The following is a 21,328-nucleotide window of genomic DNA, read 5'->3' as shown; positions in this document are numbered from 1 at the left end:
GCGGGAAGAGGGATGGGGGTGCGGGAAGAGGGATGGGGGTGCGGGAAGAGGGATGGGGGTGCGGGAAGAGGGATGGGGGTGCGGGAAGAGGGATGGGGGTGCGGAGGGAAGGAGAGGGATGGGGGTGCGGGAAGAGGGATGGGGGTGCGGGAAGAGGGATGGGGGTGCGGGAAGAGGGATGGGGGTGCGGGAAGAGGGATGGGGGTGCGGGAAGAGGGATGGGGGGGGGGAAGGAGAGGAGAGGGATGGGGGGAGAGGAGAGGGATGGGGGGGGGAAGGGGAGAGGAGAGGGATGGGGGGAGAGGAGAGGGATGGGGGGGGGGAAGGGGAGAGGAGAGGGATGGGGGGAGGGGAAGAGGAGAGGAGAGGGATGGGGGGAGGGGAAGAGAAGAGGAGAGGGATGGGAGGAGGGGAAGAGGAGAGGAGAGAGATGGGGGGAGAGGAGAGGGATGGGGGGGGGGAAGAGGAGAAGAGAGTGATGGGGGGAGGGGAAGAGGAGAGGAGAGGGATGGGGGAGGGTAAGAGGAGAGGGATGGTGGGGTGGGGGGAAAAAAGAGGAGAGGAATGGGGGGGGGAAGAGGAGAGGGATGGGGGGGGGAAGAGGAGAGGGATGGGGGGGAAGAGGAGAGGGATGGGGGGGAAGAGGAGAGGGATGGGGGGGAAGAGGAGAGGGATGGGGGGGAAGAGGAGAGGGATGGGGGGGAAGAGGAGAGGGATTGGGGGGGAAAGAGGAGAGGGATGGGGGGAAAGAGGAGAGGGATGGGGGGGAAAGAGGAGAGGGATGGGGGGGGTGGGGGGCACAGGAGCGGAGAGGGGGGGAGAAGATGAGAGGGGGGAGAAAGGAGAGGGGGGGGAGAAAGGAGAGGGGGGGGGAGAAAGGAGAGGGGGGGGGGAGAAAGGAGAGGGGGGGGGGAGAAAGGAGAGGGGGGGGAGAAAGGAGAGGAGGGGAAGATAGGAGAGGAGAGGGTGGGGGAGAGGAGGAGGGGGGGAGAAGAGGTGGGGGAGGGAGGAGAGGTGGGGGAGGGAGGAGAGCTGGGGGAGGGAGGAGACGGGGGGGGGGGGGAGGAGACGGGGGGGGGGGAAGAGGACGGGGGGGGTGGGGAAGGAGAGGACAGGGGGGGGAAGGAGAGGACGGGGGGGGGGAAGGAGAGGAGGGGGGGGAAGGAGAGGACGGGGGGGGGAAGGAGAGGACGGGGGGGGGGGGAGGAGAGGACGGGGGGGGGGGAGAGGACGTGGGGGGGGGGAAGAGGACGGGGGGGGGGGAGAGGACGGGGGGGGGGAGAGGACGGGGGGGGAGGGGAAGAGGACGGAGGGGAGGGGGAGGAAGATGAGGACGGGTGGGGGGGGGGAGGAGGAGAGGGATGGGGGTGGGGGAAGAGGAGAGGGATGGGGGGGAAAGAGGAGAGGGATGGGAAAGAGGAGAGGGATGGGGGGGAAGAGGAGAGGAGCTGGATGGGGGGGGGGGAGAAGAGGAGAGGAGAGGGATGGGGCGGGGGAAGAGGAGAGGGATGGGGGGTGGGGAAGAGGAGAGGTATGGGGGGTGGGGAAGAGGAGAGGTATGGGGGGTGGGGGAAGAGGAGAGGGATGGGGGGTGGGGGAAGAGGAGAGGGATGGGGGGTGGGGGAAGAGGAGAGGGATGGGGGGTGGGGGAAGAGGAGAGGGATGGGGGTTGGGGGAAGAGGAGAGGGATGGGGGTGAAGAGGAGAGGGATGGGGGTGAAGAGGAGAGGGATGGGGGGGAGAGGAGAGGGATGGGGGGGAAGAGGAGAGGAATGGGGGGGAAGAGGAGAGGAATGGGGGGGGGGGAAGAGGAGAGGAATGGGGGGGGGGAAGAGGAGAGGAATGGGGGGGGGGAAGAGGAGAGGAATGGGGGGGGGGGGAAGAGGAGAGGAATGGGGGGGGGAAGAGGAGAGGAATGGGGGGGAAGAGGAGAGGGATGGGGGGCAAGAGGAGAGTGTTGGGGGGGGCAAGAAGAGAGGGGAGGGAGGGGGGGAAGGAGAGGGGAGGGAGAGGAGGGTGCGGGGGGGAGGTGGGGAGAGGAGAGGGGGTGGCGGGAGGGGTGGGGGAGAGGGGGGGATGAGAGGGAGGGGGGGCGGGTGGAGAGGAGGGGGGGAGAGGAGGGGGGGTAGGGAGGGGGGGAGAGGAGGGGGGGAGAGGAGGGGGGGAGAGGAGGGGGGGAGAGGAGGGGGGTAGGGGGGAGAGGAGGGGGGTAGGGGGCGAAGGGGAGGAGGGGGGTAGGGGGCGAAGGGGAGGGAGGGGGCGAGGGAGGGGTGAAGGGGAGGGGGGGGAGGGTGGGGAGGAGAGGGGGGGAGAGGAGAGGGGGGGAGAGGAGAGGGAGGGGGAAAGAGGAGGGGGGGAAAAGGAGAGGGAGGGGGAAAGAGGAGGGGGGTAAGAGGAGAGGGAGAGGGAGGAGGCTGAATGGGCCCGGCCAACGTGAAGAAGCCGGACTGAAGATTTCGGGCGGGGCCATCCCCAAGCAAGATGCCGGGCGGGCCCCGCCAAAGGAAGAGGGAGCGGACCGGACCTGAAGGGGTGGAGGGGGGGGCAGGGGGAGCCAGAGCTGGGGGGGCGGGGGGAGACGCGGCGTGAGAGAGCCAGAGGGAGCGTGAGCTAAAAAGGGGGGGAGCCGGAGCCACAGCCACAGCAGGAGCTGGAGGAGGGAGTTGCAGTCCAATCTTCGCCGCCCCAGTAAGCCCATTTGGCCAGAGCTTGGGGCGGCGTGCTTTGGGCCCATCTCACAGTTTCGGGCGCCTGGAGCTACTGCACATGCGCACACACTGTAGCGCGCATGTGCAGCGGTCCCGGCACTGTTTTCAGCATAGGGACCCGGCTCCGCCCCCCCTCACTTCTCGTGCTGCGCCACGCCGAGGGCCTGCATCGACCTGAGGGAGTGGAGAATACCGAGGTAAGTTTTCGGCACGGAAATCAGGCGTGGCTCGTGGGGTTGCGCCGTTCTAGGCGCGGCCCGAAGCTTGACCCCAAGAATGCAGAAGGAAGTGTTTGTTCTGTCATACAACACAAATCAAGGAAGTAACAATGGTCTGCTTTTCTTTTGCTCATTAACCTACTTTTTCTGCATAGAAGAAAATTAAAAGCGCTTATAAATGTGGAGCAACTGCAAGCAAAAAAATCAAAATAAACACTGAATATCATTAAAAGAGAGAAAACTGAAACAGAAAGTCAGACTTTGAAGCTGGATTGTTGAAAATAATTTCCACAACCAGAACGCCTAACTTTATTACATATTGGCATTCAATTCTTTTTCATGCTTCCTAGATTGTCAATAACTTTTTCGTTTTAAAGAGCCCTGGAATGGCAATAGCATTTGACAAATTAAAAAAAACAGAACAGTACTGTTGGTAATGGTAATACAGCTGGCATCAAGTCTTTTCACAGACTGGGAGAAGCAAAACAGCCCAAGTCACAAAGGTAGCAAATTTCTTCAGTGTACTCGAGACAGTTTTCTGGAAAACAATATTTTTTTGAACCAGGGCGATAGGCTATATTCGATTTAATGATGAGTAATGAACCAGAATTCGACAACAATCTAACAGTAAGGGAACATCTAGCTAACAATGCTCATAATATGATTGCATTTGATATGAGGTTTGAGATGGAGGAGGGAGTCAAGAACTATAGAATCATAGGGCTAGAGTTTTCCTAACCTATTTTTCTGGTGCCCTCACCGAGATGCGCCGCTTTTGTCTGCCTCCAAGTGCGCCGAAAAAAAGACGTCTGTATTCTGGCCGCTCCCCAGCCTCTCCTCGGTCGTGGCGCAGCGTAGTCCAATGGATTGGAGGGTCAAGCCAGGTCTCGGCGTTGAAAACAGTGCTGGGACCTCTGCACATGCGTGCTAGAGTCTGCGCACATGTGCAGTAGCTCCTGGCAGGCTGTTTCTGCAAACGCACGCTGCAGGCTATGTGGGAGCAGCCCGCTGCGTTCCCTAAGGTAGGACTTCTATTTTTTATTTACTGATTGATTTTGGTGCTTTAGGTGCAGGGTTCCTTCTATTTTATTTGTTAAGTAATTGCTTATTACTTTTTGTGCTTTGTTTGGTGGTTGGTGGTGCTTTAAATGTAGTTACTTGCGCGGATTCCTTAACTCTAGGTAAGGTTTTTCTGTGCAGACAGAAGTGGCAACATATACTGGCCTAAGTTAGTTTGGAGCAACTATTTGCTGGCCAAACGCCTAAAACAGGGGTAAGTGGCTGGGAATGCCCTCTTTTGAATAAAAAATGGAACTAAAAATAACCTAACTAACTCACTTACACTGGTGCAAATTAAATGGTCAGAATTGCAACTAAAAAGATAGTCCAGAAAAATCAAGTTATTCCAAAAAAGAGAGCAACTCCTGGGGAAACTTGGGCTGGCTCTTCGAAAACTATACAATTAGTCATACTTCCATGCTCTTTCCCCATAACCCTGCAATTTTCTCCCCTTCAAGTATTTATTCAATTCCCTTTTGAAAATTACTAGTGAATCTGCTTCCACCACCCTCTAAGGCAGTACATTCCAGATCTTCTCAAGGGCAATAAATGCTGGCCTTGCCAGTGACGCCCACATCCCATGAATGAATAAAAAAAGAATGTGCTGTGTAAAAAAAAAAGTCTCCTCATCTTACTTCTGCCTTCTTTGCCAATGATTTTAAATCTGTGTCCTCTGATTACCGACCCTTCTACCAGTGGAAACAGATTCTCCTTATTTACTGTTAAAACCCTTCATGATTTTCAACGCCTCTGTTCAATCTCCCTTTAACCTTCTCTGTGCGAAGGAGAACAATCCCTGCTTCTTTAGCCTCTCCATGTAACTGAAGTCCCTTATCCGTTATCATTTTGTTAAATCACATCTGCACCCTCCAAACCAAGGTTTTAAATTGAGGTAAGGCCAACTTTGAAGGGATGAGGCAGAAATTTGCCAGTTGACCAGGCAGAACTGTTAACAGATGAACAGTGGGAGGTGTTCAAAGAGGTATTTGGAACAATACAAGTCCTCTACAAACCCTGAAAGAGCAAGAGTTCTACTTGAGTAATTAAACAATCTTGGTCAACAAAAGAAGTGACAGTATAAACTAAAAGGGCTTATATAAATGCAAAGAATAGTGGCCATCACATGGACTGGGAGAGATATAAAGAGCAGCAAAGGGATACAAAGCAAGTAGCAAGAGCTGCAAAAAAGAAATACGAGAAAAACTTGCAAGGTGTATCAAGGACAACACTAAAAGAGAAAGAAGGTGGTTAAGGATAATGTGGACCTTTTCAAGGGAAACGCAGGTGTTATTGGGCCGTATTTTGAGGTCAACGATGAACGAATGCTGATGAACGACTGTCTTTGACTCCATCCCGCAGCATGCTATCCGCCACCATCTCAGCAAAACCCCAGCCCTGCACGAGGTAGAAAAGGCCATCAGTCAGCTCAAGAACAACAAGGCATCGGGAGCGGATGGAATCCCCGCTGAGGACTAAAGTATGTCAGAGAGGCACTATTGGCACGAATACATGACCTCATCTCTCTCATCTGGAAGGAGGAGAGCATGCCGGGAGATCTCAGAGTTGCAGTAATCGTGACCATCTTTAAAAAAGGAGACAAGTCCGACCGCGGCAACTACAAAAGAATCTCCATGTTATCAGCCACTGGGAAGGTCATCGGTAGAATCCTCCTCAACCGTCTTCTTCCTGTAGTTGAGGAGCTCCTCCCGGAGTCACAGTGCGGATTCCGGGGTACAACGGACATGATCTTTACGGCGCGATAACTGCAAGAGCCATGAACTCATTGAATGGCGGTGCAGGCTAGAAGGGCTGAATGGCCTACTCCTGCACCTATTTTCTATGTTTCTATGTTTCTAAGAGAAATGCAGGGGACAGCAGCAACCCTTGTACGTGGCCGCCTTTGACACTGTTAACTGCGAGGGGCTATGGAGCGTCCTCCTCCATTTCGGCTGCCCCCAAAAGTTTGTCGCCATCCTCCGCCTGCTCCACGACGACATGCAGGCCGTGATCCTTACCAATGGCCGGACCGGGGTCAAAAAGGGCTGTCTCATCGTCCAAACCCTCTTCTCAATCTTCCTCGCTGCCATGCTCCACCTCACAGTCAACAAGCTCCCCGCTGGAGTGGAACTAAACTAAAGAACCAGTGGGAACCTGTTCAACTTTGTCGACTCCAGGCCAGGTCCAAGACCACCCCAACGTCTGTCGTCGAGCTACAGTATGCAGACGTTGGGGTGGTCTTGGACCTGCGACTGCGCACAATAAGAGGCTGAACTCCAAGTCATATTCAACGTATTTACTGAGGCGTACGAAAGCATGGGCCTTATGCTAAACATCTGTAAGACAAAGGTCTTCCACCAGCCTGTCCTCGCCGCACAGCACTCCCCACCCTCTCCCCCCAGTAATCAAGATCCATGGCATGGCCCTGGACAACGTGGAACATTTCCCATACCTCGGGAGCCTCTTAACAGGAGCAGACATTGACGACGAGATTCAACACTGCCTCCAGTGCGCCAGGCAGCCTTCAGCCGCCTGAGGAAAAGTGTTTGAAGACCAGGTCCTCAAATCCACCACCAAGTTCATGGTCTACAGGGCTGTAGTAATACCCGCCCTGCTCTATGGCTCAGAGACATTGACCATGTACAGTCGACACCTCAAGTCGCTGGGAAAATACCACCAACAATGTCTCCGCAAGATCCTACAAATTCCCTGGGAGGACAGACACACCAACGTCCTCGACCAGGCCAACATCCCCCGCATTGAAGCACTGACCACACTTGATCAACTCCGCTGGGCAGGCCACATTGTTCTCATGCCAGACACGAGGCTCCCAAAGCAAGTGCTCTACTCGGATCTCCTTCACGGCAAGCGAGCCAAAGGTGGGCAGAGAAAACGTTGCAAGGACACCCTCAAAGCCTCCCTGATAAAGTACAACATCCCCACCGAAACCTGGGAATCCCTGGCCAAAGACCGCCTTAAGTGGAGGAAGTGCATCTGGGAGGGCGCTGAGCACCTTGAGTCTCATCGCCGAGAGCATGCAGAAATCAAGCGCAGGCAGCAGAAAGAGCGTACGGCAAACCAGTCCCACCCACCCTTTCTCTCAACGACCATCTGTCCCACCTGTGACAGGGACTGTGATTCTCGTATTGGACTGTTCAGCCACCTAAGGACTCATTTTTAGAGTGGAAGCAAGTCTTCCTCGATTCTGAGGGACTGCCTATGATGATGAATGGGTGAGCGGGACTTGGTGCGAGTTAGGACACGGGCAGCTGAGTTTTGGATCACCTTGAGTTCATGTAGGATAGAATGTGGGAGGTCAGCCAGGAGTGCGTTGGAATCGTTAAGTCTAGAGGTAACAAATGCATGGATGCGGGTTGCAGCAGCAAATAAGCTGAGGCAAGGGCGCAGGCAGGCGATATTACGCAGATGGAAATAGGCGGTCTTAGTTATGCTGCGAATGTGGTTGAAAGCTAATTTCAGGGTCAAATGTAACACCAAGGTTGCGAACAGCCTGGTTCAGCCTCAAACAGAAGTTGGCAATAGGGATGGAATCAGTGGTTAGGGAACGGGGTTTGTGGCGGGGACCGAACACGATGGCTTCGGTCTTCCCAATATTCAACTGGAGAAAATTTCTGCTCATCCAGAACTAGACGTCGGACAAGCGGTTTGACAATTTAGAAACCGTGGAGGGGTCGAGAGAAGTGGTTTGAAGTAGAGCTGGGTGTCATCAGCATACATGTGGAAACTGACACTGTGTTTTCAGATGATGTAGCCCCTTGGCGACATGTAGATGAGAAATAGGAGGTGACCAAGGATAGATCCTTGGGGGGGCACCAGAGGTAATGATTCGGGGATAGGAAGAGAAGCCGTTGCAGATGATTCTCTTGCTATGGTTAGATAGGTAAGACTGGAACCAGGCAAGTGCAGTCCCACCCAGCTGGACAACAGTGGAGAGACGTTGGAGAAGGATAGAGTGGTCAACCATGTCAAAGGCTGCAGACAACTCAAGAAGGATGAGGAGGGATAGCTTGCCTTTGTTACAGTCACAAAGGATGTCATTTGTGACTTTGATGAGAGCTGTTTTGGTACTGTGGCAGACACCGAAGGGATTCAAACATGGAATTGAGGAAAATATGGGCAATTCTTTCAAGGACTTACACTAGAATGGACAAGCCCTAACTTTTTCTGCCTTGTTTTGTGGGTATATATCACGTACATACAGCAACTTCATGCTGTTCCATGTATTTCAATGCCGAGTCTCTCGGCAAAATATCTGTATAATGCAGCTTCTGGAGCAGCAAGGCAACTCTGACTGCGACTTCCCGATTTCCACATTTAACTGTGCATGTGCATTCGCCAGGAATTGCTGTCCGAGTTACACTTTAATAATGGTGCGCGTTGTTAGCCTCACCGTTATTTTTACTGCAGAATCCAAGCTATTGGAATCGAAAATAAGTTGATGGAAGACTTGCTAAACAATTACTTTGTTTATGTCTTCACAGTAAAGGATGAGAATAAAGTATGGAAATACAAGGAAAACTAAAAATGAATGAACTTTTTAGATTTAATACAAGTAAAAAAAAAGATAATGGAAAAGCTAATGAGACTGAAGATAGCCAAATCTCCAGGACTTGATGGCTTCCACCCCAGAGTATTAAAAGGTGAGGAAATTGTAGGTGCTCTAGACATGATCTTCCAAAATTCTCTTTATTCAGGAATAGTCGCCTTGGATTGGAAAATTGCCAATGTTACTGCATTATTTAGGAAGGATGGGAGAGATAAACCAGGAAATTATAGACCCATTAGTCTAAAGTCTGTTGTGGGGAAGTTACTGGCATCTGTCATTAGGGACAGAGTGATTGAGCACTTTGACAAATATGAACTGATCAGAGAGCTAGCATGGAATTGTAAAGGGCAAGTCATATCTAATTAACCTAGTTGAAATTTTTGAGGTCATTTAAAGTGGTAGATAAAGGAGTGTCTATGGATGTTAATTCTATGGACTTCCATAAAGCATTCAAATAGATTCCACACATGAAATTGCTAGGAAAATAGAAGCACATGGAATTGGTAGGTAATTTGTTAGGAGGTAGAAGACAGTAGAGATAATGGGTATATACTCCCAATTGACAGAATGTGACTAATGCTGTATCCCAGGGATCTGTACTAGGACCTCAGCTTTTCACTATTTTTTAATCATTGACTGAGATGAAGGAAGAGAGAGCTGTATATCCAAGTTTGCTGACTACACTAAGTTAGGTGGCATTGTAAGTAATGTAGATGAGAGCAGAAAGTTGTAAAGGAACATTGATAGATTAAATGAGTGGGCAAAAATGTGGCAGATGGAGTTCAACGTGGGGATGTGTGAGGACATCCACTTTATTTCTAAAAAAAGATAGATCGGAGTATTTTCTAAATGGCAAGAAGCTAGAAACTGGAGGAGCAGAAAGATTTAAGGTCCATGTACAGAGATTACTAAAAACTAATGGGCACACACCTTCGAAAGGATATATTGGCCTTGGAGGGAGTGCAGAGCAGATTCGCGAGAATGATACCGGGGCTAAAAGGTTTAAATTATGAGGAAATGTAGCATAGATAGGCTGGTATTCCCTCGAGCATTGAAGACTAAGGGGGTGATATGATTGAAACTGAAAGCACTTCGTCACACAAAGGGTAGTGGAAATCTGGAACTCTCTTCCCCAAAAAGCTGTTGAAACTAGATCAATTGATAGATTGTTAGGCCAGGGATAAGGGATATAGAACAGATAAATGGAGTTAAGATACAGATCAGCCAGGGTCTAACTGAATGGCAGAACAGGCTCAAAGGGCTGAATGGCCTGTTCCTATGTTCCCAAGTCCCTGCTCTTGTAGCTACAAAGAAATGTTGCTTTGAAGTGAGCTCTTGAATTATTTTATGGACTTTATTATACAGAAATTAAACTTTCACAATCACAATAAAAACATGCTATATGACTATGCAACTGTTAGAATACAACAGTTCTGTTCTTCATTCACTCAATCAACTTCACAGTCGCAAAGTAATTATTTTGCCATCATTTGAAAAAAATCTAATTTCTGGATCACAACATGTTGCATTAGTGCATTCATTACTAATTCAAATGCTCCAAAGTAAAGTTACATTCCTGCAAACTGTCAGTTCAGCAACGGTAACAATATGGTTGTTAGGTTAAAAGATCTATACTATTTGTGTCGCAAGCTTAACTTACAGAACAAAATTCACTGCAGCCAAAAAATGAACCTATTTAACAAAGCCATGGTAGCAAAAAAGGAGAAACATGCACTTTTAATTAGTATTCTCAGAACATTATAGAAGAGAAATGCTCTGTGATCCATCTACATACGCTTTTAATTCCAGTTTACAATCATTCAGACGGTGTATCATTTTTGTGGATGTGATATAGCTAAAGCTATGTATATTCGTGATTCAAATACAATTTCAATGGATCAAACTGCACAATAACATACTAGCTAATTTGACTAGACAGAAACGGCTAAGACAAGCAATGCTGCAATTATAACTTTTATGGGTTGACATTATAAAATGTGGCAAATTTTGTATTAGATCAACCGAGAACAAAAGCCAAGTAAGATTTCAAAGCACGTTTCAAGCATGCACTTGAACTGAAAAATAGAATTCTAGGCAAGCACATGAAGTGCAATAGCTCTGCTACAGCCAACTAGAAATGGTGCTAGTAATTTAAGATTTAAAAGCTAGTAAGGCTTGCCAGAATATTAATGATTCAGACAGTTTTAGCTAAAATTGAAGTTTAAGTCGTCAAATAATAATTTACTTTCACGCAAAAAGATGCTTGAAACAATAGTAAGAAAAGAATAAAAACACAGGCAGCGGATCATCAAGCAGTAACATAGTGTTTTGGGAAGCCTTTGGTTAATACTTTCATGAGATCAGAAATATAATTATATATAAATAAAAATCTAGACCATTATAAGACAAAACAGTAGGACAAAGAACTGTAGCTACCAATTTGTTCAGCCTCCGTTTTAGGACATCCACTGTCTAGTTTGTACCTTAGTACCAGGAGTTTACAAAGCATTATATCCCTTTAAGGATTTTTAAAAATTGTCTTACCAAAATGCTACATAAGGTGGTATTTTCTTTTCCTTGAGTCTATAATATTCGCTGCCAGTTAATCTCATTTCTGTTGTCAGAAATTCAATAATCAAACAGCTAGTCTTTGTGCATTTAAGACAGTCTGTGTATTTCAAACAGAAAATTAGTACACTCATTGGTGTTCCCCGGCAGGACTAATACCAAGTAAAAGAATGATCAATCAGCACTCAAACACAATGAAGTGTTCTTAACATTTCAGCAACAATGCTCAATGTGCTCACAACCACCTCTACACAGCACCCTGATTGCATCCTTTCCATTCTGACCCTTGCTTTTTCACCCCTAACGTCAAACCCAAATCATTTTTTTTGATTCTCCCTTGCAGCAAGGACTGACAGGTGAGAACGAAGCCCTTGAAAATCATCCTCTCCAATTCCCTTCATACGCATCAGCCAGACAAGCCTGGGTGATTTCTAGCTACAAACTGAGAAATTACCATTTGAAAAAAGTGCCATCAGACGGTCTGTCTCGAGGGTGAAAATTAAAATCTTCTACCTTGCAAGATCCATAGGGAATTCATATTCACAGAATTTCAACCCTCATCATCAGAGGACCTTGCCATAGAACTGACATCTTTTCATTTCATCAGTCTTATGCTAATTTTAATAGCACATGTCTATAACTTTAATACAGAAACAGGTTGAGCAGTGCACTATGCATAGCTCACAATGCACCATTTGAAATAATTGTTAAAATAACATAAGCTTAAACAATTAATTTTATGAATTATAAAACTGAAATTATAAATTTTCTGGCTTGAGTTAAGTATTTTTTTTAAATCAAAGTGTTGGGAATGGTACGTTAATGGAGGATAAAGTAATACATATATAATGCATTTTTAAAGATTATTTTTTATAGAATTTTAAAGGTGACCAATTCTGAGCAGGAATGATGTTATAATACTTCACAGGCAGTTTTCACCTCTGTCTATATATTGGAAATCCCTAAGTGGGGTTGGAGTTACAAACTAGAATCTAGCAGAATCTCCTAGAATCTCCTGTGAATATTTAATTAAAATTCCAGGAAGAAATTCTAAAATTCGAGATGCAGCTCATTTAGACTATACATATTTAAAAAATATATATTAAAGAGATGAACAAATTCTGTCCTTACAGCTAAGGGCACACATTTACAATTCAGTTATGCAGTTGGCAGCCTTCTCGAAGCTGCTGAAAGTGAAGACTGAAGAGCAAGTTGGTGTATAAGTAATGCCTTGATGTTCATGTATATGTCGTAGTCATAAAGTAATTTAATTAGTTCCAAGACAAATTATTAAAATGTAATATTTTTGAAGCAGATTCTGTAGAAACAGTCAGGACTGAGGTATCAGAAAGAAAACAGTTCATCCTTGCAGATGAATTATGCAAATAAGCAAATATGGAATTTCAACTTTATCTTAAACTTTGTATATTTGTACCTGTGGTATAAAACATACAGGCTTCTCGTACTCTGTACCTGTTGGCTGAAGTCCCACCTAAATAACAAAAATTGATGTTTGAACAACTAATACAAATTACTCTGAGGTATCCATACTGTTCACCTCATTTCTCCTTGGTAACAGTTTCATTTAAACTTGATAATTTTTTGCATTCAGCGAAAAAAAACTGGGAGCCAAGTTTCAGCAACATAATAGGAAGCATTATGATGAGAAGTAGAGGAAATATCATTTGATGGAAGTTTCTTGGTATGTCATTGTACCCCATTATTGTCAATTTTCTGCTTGCATAATGCACTAAAATGTGACTATATATATGGATGATAAACAGCTGAGGATTTGGGAGAACAGCTTTTTTCAAAGGGCTTAAAGCAAAGTTTAATGTCTGATGCAATTCTAACTCTTCCTTTGTGGGATCTCACTGGAAGCTGACCTATGTTTCACAGTATTTTAGCCATCTCTTAATCATCCCATACAACAGATGTCAAAAGCGTCAACCAAGGAAGGGCATAGATATTGATTTACAGACGTTTCTTGCAGATATTCAGACATGTAATATTGAGTAGGAGGACGAGACAGAGAGACATGAAGGTTTAAAGGATTTTGCTGAAGGTTTGAAAGTGGGGGAGGCGTGGGGGGGGGGGGGGGAAAGTAGGAGAAAGGGAAGAGACATTTTTCAGCACCATTATTTGGTACAACAATGCAGTTTTTCAGGTAGTCACCAGCAGTACATTTGCTTTCAGTGGTTTCTACCCGAGGTATCTTGAGGAAGATTGATAATCATAATTTCACAATAACCATCTAATCACACAATAACATTCACCCCATAGTCTTTATTCATTTCAGGAAGACAAATAAAAAAAACTCCCAAAGTGTATACTAAGACCATGAATGCACAGTACCCCTCGACTGAAAGTCACTTATTCTTGGCTACTCTATACCCATGTCCTTCACCTGCCGATTTACACTTACACAAACTCGCATCTAAAAAAGCATTCTCCCATACTTACAAATGAACTTGAAATTTCCTGTTCACACTCCCAGAGACATTCTCAGCCATCTCTATACTCACCAGGGCTTGTCCATAAACTACAATGCAATTGAAAGACATCAATTTTGTTCAATTTTTTCAAATTAAAATATATATGCAATACCAATTTAATCCACAACACATCCAGACATTTTTAACACATTTCAACGTTTAACCTATGGATTATTTTTGTGAAATTGTGGAGTATACATTTAACAGAGAGTGATTTGCATAAAAAAATCTTTAGAAAATTTTTGTGCACGCAATTTATTGCCAAGTCTTTTCTAATCTAAAATTCGTTTAAGTGAAAAGTTAGTGTAAGTGACATGTTTTCAAAACAATTAAATGAGCAAAAAAAATTAAATTTTTTCAAAGATGGCTGAAATTAAAAATGCCCCAGACTATCAATAAGTGAAGGGTAGTATGAAAACGTGCTGCTCCTGTGGAATAGGATTAGCCTAGAACCATTATTCCACTTATGCACACTTTAACAAACTGTAACATGACAAACAGCTTAACATTTTAGCTGCATCCAATTCAACAATGTATCACTTCTTTCCTGCCTGTTCCAGCATGGGAACATTGCAAATGCCTAGCAAGAAGAGGATATTTCTTTTTGGAATTTCATATTATGTTTGTTTTTGTTCTCCTGTACAGAGATTTGTTTATTCATTTTAAGTAATAATACAAAAAGCTAAAAGAAAAACTTGCAGAATGTCAGCTTTAAGAAACAGTATTTTGTAAAATAATATTATAGAAATTCCAAAAGCAGCAAAAATATTAATGAGGTAGGTGACAGGTAACATTACATAAGCCAGTGCCCATTAGTATAGCATTTCCCATTAAACTATAGAGCTCATTATATTATGATTTGTTAAAAAAAACAGGAACTGGGAAAACCAGCACCATTCCAAAGGAGGATATAAAGCAGAAAAATAGTATTTTATTTGAATCATATTTTACAAACTAGGACTGTGACCATCTGCGCTATGCATCACATTGAAATTGCCCCGCATTAAAAATTCACCATCAAGTGAATTTTCAAGGGATTTGCAGTAATTAGATGACAAAATGCTGGGAAATCTCAGCCGCACTGAAGATGTTACTCCGGGGTCAAAGACTCAACACTTTCAGCTGGGTAATTTGTAAGTGTCAATCACGCTCAGCCATCAGAGAACAGATCTAACGGCTGAATTCTAAGTAACTTCACAACATAGCCTTCAGCTATGCAGCCTGCTTTTGAAATACACGGGTATTTATTACAGAGGCCAAATTTGAAACAAGCTACATTTTTTTAAAATGCACATTATTATACTGACGTGGCTTTTGAAGCCTGCTGCTCATCATCCAGAGAAGCAGAGTTGAACCAACCGCCACATTCATCCTCTACAATCATCGTCAACATCACCTCAAAAACATGAGAGCAGTAAACACATCTTAATGTTGGTAAACAGACCCTCGCCCTAAGACCAGGATCATTATCTACATGACAAGAAGCTTACAACATGTTATTTTAAGTGGCTCACTAACACATCTGTTGTTTGGCATGATACTAAGTTCTCCTACACGGCATCAAATTTGAACACATGTAATTAGCTGCGAAAAGCAAAATAGAGTATTTGTGATAGCAGCCACCATTCCTTATCACAAATTAATGATGCTCATTTCAAATTGACATCTCCATTAAAAGGGTAACTGCATTTTCCCTTTTCAGGTCAAATGGAACCAGACTAAACTGACATATCCTAAAGCTACAGTACATCAAATGTATTATGCAAAAAAAGTCAGTGTGGGTCAAAGACTATGTAAATAACGTTGCAGCACCCTACAGGAAAAAAAAACCTTATCCTCTTCTCAATGTATCGCCACATTTTTCCAGCTGTAGAAGAGAGGACAATTTATCATAAAACTCAGATTCACAATCCAGATGAAAATATTTCAACTGTTTTCTATATACGTAAATTGCTCAAAAATGCAACAATTCCCATTATTCTTTATGTAGCAGTTATAGGATTGTGGCATGGTCAAAGTGTGAATTTGTCTAGACATTGTTTTGCAAAAAGCAGTCCGATTTTGTTGACAAAGTGTTGTTGATTTATTTCGTATTCTTTTAGCTAATTTTTCATTATCTTTTTATTATGTTCTCATGCCATTACTTCAATTTTCCCTCTTCCCATTTCTTGTTTTGGCTCATCTACTACTTTATGTCTCCCAAAGCATGCAATCCCTGATCTCGCAAAGTCACGAAGGGTCAATGTACCAGCAGGCTTTAAAATTGAACTTGGCATTTCCTGATCATTTCCATTATGTTGGAAGGTCCTACTATCTCAAATGTTTTTGTAATAATTGCTACGAACTTTATAGCAGTGATTTGATTTTTTGAGGGGAAAGCTCTTCTATATTGCTTCCACATGTAGGCCATGCGCCCATTGCAACTCACCTGCTTCAAGCCTGCTCACAGTATTGCTTTGAACGGCTGCCAGGAGATTCATAAAATTAGCCTAAATATGGTGCTCTGCTTGACATCTTTCCCTGTGAAGAAGAGCCTGGCATCTGTCTGGTACTTTTTCACAATAGCATGGCTAATGTCAAGTTCTCAGTGCCATAAGGATCAAATCTGTGGTGAATCTGCTTCTCCAAAGAAATGTGCCAATATGTTACTTTGGAAAGCCAGCATTTTAAAATAATGGAGGCATTTTCTTCCAGTCACATTCCTTGCAAAAATGAAACGCAGAAAACAGTTTCCACAGGGGTCACTTACCCATACATAATAGCTTTTAATCTATGATGCAGACTGAATTTAGGAACTACCTATTTTAATGTTAAAATATTGATATCAAGTTCAATGAAGAGTATATTCAAATGTGAACAGCAATATAGACTGACAAATAAAATCTTATGAATGTTGGCTTTTGCCTAATGTCAATAAGATTTTTAATTGATTTACTGGTGCATTTTTCTAAACTCAAAAAAAATGCACTTATAGAACTGTTAACATAGAAAAACGTCCATGGTGCTTCACAGAGGCATAATCAGCCAAAAATGGTTGCCAAGATAAAGGGTGACCAAAAACTTGGTTGAAAAGGTAGGCTTTAAGGAGTGCCTTAAAGAATGAGACGCAGGTGGATGAGTTTAGGGAGGTGAAATGAAATAAACTTAGAATATCGAGAAATACCCTGTAGGAACATTTTGCTATTAGAGATATGTTATTGGCGGTCTTTTAGTCTTAAGTTTTCTTAAAATTTGCATTTATATTTAATGTATCTTATTTTATTTCATTAAACAATATTCTCTTCCTCATATTATTCCCCACTGAAAGACAGGGCAAATAACCTGCTCCTAGGTCTTTACCAATGTTGATAAGAGGTTGCTGTTTATCAGAGTTTGCTGAAATAGAATGGCTCTGTCTTTGCCTACTAATAGTCACTGAAATTCAAAATAATTCATGTGTGAAGTGCTGCAATTCCTGTCAACTTGCACAGATGTTCAAAAAAGCATAATTTGTGCAAAAAATCCCACCAAATTTCAAGTACATGAAAAAAATAGATGTAGAAAAAAATTCTGTTCCAAAATGCAGCACAATTTTAATGAGCCTATATCCAGCTTTTCCCATTATTGTTTGCACCTTTTCCAGGTCTTTCACTTAATATGTAATGTCAAAATCCAATATTTTAAGGTACATCATTAAGTTGACTATATATTAATATAACAACTGTTTAAAAACTTAAAACGAGTCAAGGTTTCTAGTTGTGCTCTTCAATTCTGACAAAATTAAATTAACTTTATCAACACCTTTCAAAATTCACTAACCTAAAATGTATTTTCCAGTAGAGTTGAACCATACATTCATACACCATACAGCTTGTTCAGAATGACTTAAAATGCAAAATAATTCATGAATTCTCACATCTCTTTTTTAATTGCCTCACTTTTGTAGGTGTATTTTCACCATTCTTTTTAAATATGCAGAGAATCATTTGTCATGAATGAATAATTACTCTGTATTATCTATGAAAATGTGGAAGTATGAGCAGAAGCCAGTGAATAATGAACAGTTATTTTATTCAAGTGCAGCAGTGAGTTGTGTATATGGAGGATCCTACAGCTTTGAAAGCAAAATGCAGCAATTTCTTAAACAGTGAAGGTGCAAACAGACTTGGTGTACAACAAGCATATGCACAATCCACACCTTTAATAAGTTTAAGAAAATAGCATTTAAAAAAAAAGACGATTCCCAGGGCCGAAAGTTGTGTTTATGGCAAATTGCTTTCAATTTAAAAAATCTAGTTGTAATATATTAGATGAATTTAAAAAAAAATCTTCATTCAAGTGTAAGGGTAAATAAATGAAACAGAGACGTTGTGCACTGAGCAGCATCACCTACCATTAATACACCCAACTTTGCATATGTTGTACATTCTAGTAAACATTACCTGCCAAACAAATTGAAAGGCTAAATTAACTCATTTTGTTTCTTTCATATTAACAGCTTTCTTTGGTAATCACATGAGTTTTTTTTGTGAATTCCTCCAGTTACTTGTCTGGTTCCCTCTGCACAGATTTTTACAGTAAATTTGTCAGCTTGCTAAAAAATAATTTAATTCTCTGCACTACACCCAATATTATTTACTTAATCAATTTCCTAAAATATAATTAAGCGAAGTTAAAGTCATCGGTGTTATGATTCAGGTTTTCTTCCAACACTTGCATTTAATTTTTATTCATAACAATAAATCAGTTTCCATAAGCTGATAGTCTTCTATGAATTAAAACCGGCAGCATTATGAGTGTCACGAGTCGGGTAGCGTGCCGTGGTACTAAATATTACCCCTTAACTGTAGAATATTACACAGGAGAGCTCAGGAGTGCCAACATGTTCTCTTGTTTACTCCAAAAGACAATAAATACCACAATGCCAGATCTTTACATTCGGACTAAAATGAATATTCTCAAGTAAGGTGTCACACACACAAGCAGAAAAAAACTGCAATATCCTGATGGCACAAATATTTAGAAAACAATAAAGATAGAATAATCTTATAATGTGCAATCAGATTATCTGGTACCATGATTTGCTCACAACACAAACATAGAGAAGCAAGTGGAATTTCCTGGGGAGCCTGGGAACTCCCCTAGACATGTCCCCTTGACATTGGGAGGAAGCACAGGCGGATACTGTTCCACTTTATAAAGGTTTTAGTCCTTCACATTTTCTGATACTCTTGACACTGGCTCCGAAGGATTCTCATTTTCTCAAAACTGATCACTTATGAATATACTTGAATAAGTGTGGATAAAAACTGCTTAATGGGACAGCATCATTTTTATCAATGCAGACCAATTAAACTAGTTTCAGCTGCCAACAAATTCAACTTGCATGTACATAGTGATCCTCATGTAAAAGGAAGTTCAAAGTATTTTACTAGCAGTGGAGGTGGATGCTAAGCAGGAAATAAAGTAACTAGAAAGGAAGCCCTGGGGCACACCAGTGCCGATCGTGCAGACGCAGGAGGTGAGACAGCATGAAGATTACTGTTTTGGGATATACAGGAGAGAAACTGGTGATAGAGTGCCAGCATTGAAATGGATGGTGAAGAACAGAAGATGCAGGTGAATGGAGTGGGCAACAGTGTCAAAAGTAGCAGAGATCAAGGAAGAGTGAAAACAGTGAGTTGCAATTTTATGGGCTAGAAATTGGCTAGCCTTGCACCCGTTTTTTCAGCGATATTTTGCCTTTTTTGACGTTAAAAGGTACTCATCCAAATTGGCCAAAGTTGTGCGCCGGCAGTTTTTAAATACCGCTGAAAAGCAGACCGCCATCGTACAACGGCAAAAAACGCGATACAGCTTTAAATTGACCGTTCGGCGCACCAGTATTCAGCGCGAAAAAAAACGCCAGGTAAAAAGCTGCGTTGCAGCCTCAGAAACAACGGAAAGTACAAAGACCTGTAAAAAAAAAGGTAAGTTAAAGTTTTTATTTTTTAATTCTTTTGCAGCAAATACTTAGTTAAGGGTTTTGTAAATGTTGTTTGATTTTTGGCAATTTTCTTGTGTGTTCCCCCCACCCCCCCACCCAGGGCCTGTCTTTTTAGCAGTATTCGGCCCCGGTCTAAAGTTGCCGAGGACCACGGTTTCCACCGCAAATGCTCGTGGATTGCCGATTTTTACCATCGGGCGCATTTTTTTGCCAATTTTACTCCTTTAAAAAATAGTAGTATTTGTAATGGTATTTTAGCGCAAAAATGCCCCAAAAATACGGCTATCGCCAAAAGTTCAATTTCTGGCCCTATAAGTTGTTATTGGTGATTTTGTTTAGGGTGGTCTTAGTATTAGCCAAAAACAAGTTTGTTTTAGGAATGCAAATAGTAAATCAATCCCTTCTAGTCCAGACTTTTACCGTGGAGGTACTGCTTGCTGCAGAGGACATTGATGCAGTACACTGCCATTAAGTTTTTAAACATTTTGCATAATCATCTCCCTAGACCTTTGAGTAATTTTTCAAATTGCTTTGTGCCTGCAAAGATTTACTGATTGTGATTTCCTAAAGCTCTCCTACAATCACCTGGCATGCTTCAAAGTCAGCAGTGACTTTACATCGCACCCAAATTTGCTATGGACAACTGACTTCCAGTCTGGTGGGGAACGCTGGACAATAGACCCCAATAAATAGATCACTGACCCGGGGGTGGGGGTTGCTGTTTGTAAAAGCCGGCTGATGGTGGGTGAGCTTGGGGGGCCGGTAGGAAGTACTCCTGCTCTTCCCGACCTACAATGATTGCTCCCCGAGGCTGTGCTCGCCTTGCTGCAGCTCGGCCATACTTAAACCTGCATAGCAGGTTAAATCAGAGGCTTTAGGGACTCATTCTCGTATTTAAAGTGGCAAAACCCCCCGTCTCACCTCCATTAAACCTAGAAGTGGGCGGGTTGTGGTCAGGATTTAGGACCAGTTTTAATATTTTGGAAAAAGGCTCCGCCTGAGCCACTAGAACCCTTGCTGAAGGTATGGATGCAGGAAAGAGAGATAGGTGACCACAACTTGACCCTCTTCCTCCAACATGGCCACCAGCATGGTTGAAGTTGTACTTCAGTGGGAAGCCAGGGAAATCGGTCAGTTTCCTTAGCCTTAACCCTCTATCATCATGTAAATGCAGCGAGGTGGTTGAAGTTCAGGGATATTACTGGCAGCATTCTCAGAAGTGGCAATCCAGTGGCATGCCTCTCTGCCGGATTTTCCTTCTTCTTCTGCGCTGCTATGCAAGATAAGGGCTCATGGGGTTGAGGGTAATATATCAGCATGGATAAAGGACTGGTTAACGGACAGAAAACAGATAGTAGGGATAAATGGGTAATTTTCCTGTTGGCAGGCTATAACTAGTGAGGTGCCGCATGGATCAGTGCTTGGGTCTCAGGTATTTACAATCTATATTAAGGACTTAGATGAAGGGACTGAGTGCAATGTATCCAAGTTTGCTGATGATACAAAACAAAGTAAATGTTGGTCCCTTTGAGGACGAGACCAGGGAATTAGTAATGGGGAACATGGAGATGGCAGAAACTCTGAACAAATATGTTACATCAGTCTTTACAGTAGAGGACACCAACAATATCCCAACAGTGGATAGTCAAGGGGCTATGGGGGGGGAAGGGGGAATGAACTTAACACAATCACAAAGGAGGTGGTACTCAGTAAGATAATGGGACTAAAGGCAGATAAATCCCCTGGACCTGA

General features: G+C 43.7%; 1 protein-coding gene across 4 annotated transcripts in view; it reads right to left on the bottom strand.

Moving 5' to 3' along the window:
• The window catches only part of rbm19 (RNA binding motif protein 19), a 373,516-nt gene that overhangs the window by 73,855 nt on the left and 278,333 nt on the right, over positions 1-21,328 (bottom strand). The window contains exon 25 of one of the 4 annotated variants that reach the window (XM_070887716.1): positions 13,576-13,658. The exons of the other annotated variants lie outside the window; for them this stretch is intronic. The gene's annotated coding sequence lies outside the window, so the exon portion shown is untranslated. Of the gene's footprint in view, positions 1-13,575; positions 13,659-21,328 lie in introns of those variants that run through there. 4 annotated transcript variants of the gene reach the window in all.

This window comes from Pristiophorus japonicus, chromosome 8, assembly GCF_044704955.1.
Source record: "Pristiophorus japonicus isolate sPriJap1 chromosome 8, sPriJap1.hap1, whole genome shotgun sequence".
NCBI classification, from domain to species: domain Eukaryota; kingdom Metazoa; phylum Chordata; class Chondrichthyes; family Pristiophoridae; genus Pristiophorus; species Pristiophorus japonicus.
Note: the sequence above shows the minus strand (reverse complement) of the source record. Positions and strands in the feature narration are given on the sequence as shown.